The sequence below is a fragment of the Crocodylus siamensis genome, chromosome 4 (assembly GCF_052110815.1).
Source record: "Crocodylus siamensis isolate JL-2025a chromosome 4, ASM5211081v1, whole genome shotgun sequence".
NCBI classification, from domain to species: domain Eukaryota; kingdom Metazoa; phylum Chordata; order Crocodylia; family Crocodylidae; genus Crocodylus; species Crocodylus siamensis.
The window spans coordinates 159514859-159516670 of record NC_143398.1 but is presented as its reverse complement, the minus strand read 5'-3'; the positions used below and the strand labels follow the sequence as shown (position 1 = coordinate 159516670).

At 55.2% G+C, this 1812-nt stretch overlaps 1 non-coding gene across 1 annotated transcript; it reads left to right on the top strand.

The window, feature by feature from the left end:
- The first annotated feature begins 1184 nt into the window (after positions 1 to 1184).
- TRNAI-UAU (transfer RNA isoleucine (anticodon UAU)) lies at positions 1185 to 1278 on the top strand. Its single transcript has 2 exons — positions 1185 to 1222; positions 1243 to 1278. It is a non-coding gene; the product is annotated as a tRNA-Ile (tRNA).
- The last annotated feature ends 534 nt before the right edge of the window (positions 1279 to 1812 follow it).

Here is a 1812-nt window from a genome sequence, read left to right as displayed (position 1 = left end):
TCCTGGGAGCAGATCCTCACTCTTCTGTTGCCAGTCACCATCATGTGGGCATTGCCTGCCAGTCTCTGGGTCATGTCCTCCCTCCTCTGGTCCCTGCCTGTTGCTCATGGATTCATCTGGGCCTGGATGTACTCTCTGCCCCAGCACAGCCCAGATGAAGCAGTGCTCTCCGAAAGCTCCAGCCCCATGGGCAATGGCAAGGACCTCCAGGTAAGTGACAGTCTGCATCCTGCCAGACTTGCCTGCAAGCGATGGTGGGTCAGAGTGCGTCTGGGGTGCTTGTCAACCTTCATGGCCTGGGAGCTCACTCCTGCAATATGGGCAGAGTGTAGCCCAGTGGTTAGTGTACGGGAGATTTTATTGGGGAGGGCAGGGTTGCCTAGTGCAGCATTTTGTGCATGAGCGACTGGTGCCTTCTGAATCTGCGGGGACACCCGTAGAAGCCACCACCAGTGGTGGCCCTGTCAGGGGGGGCACCAGCCCTGCCGACACTGTTGGTGTCACCTGTCGGGGGGCACCAGCTGCATCGGGGGGGCACGTGCACCCCCATACACCCCCTACCAGTCGTCTATGATTTCGTGGGTCATGACCCAAAAGTAACCCATATATTCTTGGTCGCAAGAATATATCAAAGGGTCACGAACAAACTTTAAAAATGGATTCTCCTTTAAAGGAGAAAAATGTAGGGGAAAAAACCATGGCTTTTCCCTTGTAGGCTAGCAGAGGTCCAGTCTGCAAGGGGCTGTGTGGGGCCACCCCATATCCCACACCCCCTGCCCTGGCCCATACACCGCGGGGCTGGGAGTGGGTAAGGAATGGGGGGAACTGGGTTGGGCCTGGCCATCTATGTTTACAAATGGGTCCTGGTACAAAAAAAGGTTGAGAGCCACTGGCATAGTAGCAGGAGCAGAGGGAAGTGGGAGGCAGGACTCCTGGGGTCTTTCTCTAGTTCTGCCAGGCACCCCAGGCTCCGGGAGGTCAATCAGAGCCGTCTGAGCACAGGCAAGGAGCCTGCCAGGGCTCTGTGCCTCGGTTTCCCCTGCTACAGGGGATGCACTCTGGATCGGTCTCATTTCGGCCCTCTCTCGGACCCCAGGGAGCTGAGCTCGGGGATAAGCCCTGCCCAGAGCCCACTCCCTGGGTGGTCTGCTCAATAGCAGCCCGATAAAATAAGCTTTACGGCTGCTCCAGTGGCGCAATCGGTTAGCGCGCGGTACTTATATAGCAGTACTTGGGTGAGCCATGCCGAGGTTGTGAGTTCGATCCTCACCTGGAGCAGGACTTTTATGGGGGGGAGGGTGGTTTTCCAGTCAGTGTTTTTAAGAGATGGCAGGACATGAAAAGGCTGCAGCAAGCCCTTCCAGGTCCCGCAGCCGTCGGAAACTCCCACCCCCTTCCACCCAGGTGCTAGGAGGAGGCTTCATGCCCTGCGCTCTTTGTAAGATGATGGGCTAGTGCTGGGGGTCTTCACTGTCACACTCCAAGCAATGCTACATCTCCTCTTCCAATCCCTGTTTGCTGTTTTATTAATCCGGTCTCAGGTGATTACAGCTGAAGAAATGCTGCAAGGGAGGAAACAGTCCCCCCCTACAACAATGAGTCTCTGCACCTTAAAAACGTTCCTTTTTTGGTGGGGAAAAACAGCATCTTCAGGTTTCGTTGCCCCCCCCCCCCGAAAACCCAAAACATTTCAACAAAAATGGGGGTTTTCCTTGAAAAACCACTGGGGAGGAAGGATTCCCTGTCCAACACTGACACAGCAAAGGGCTGACCTCGTTAGAAAAGCAAATTTCTGCCCATTCCAGATTTGTC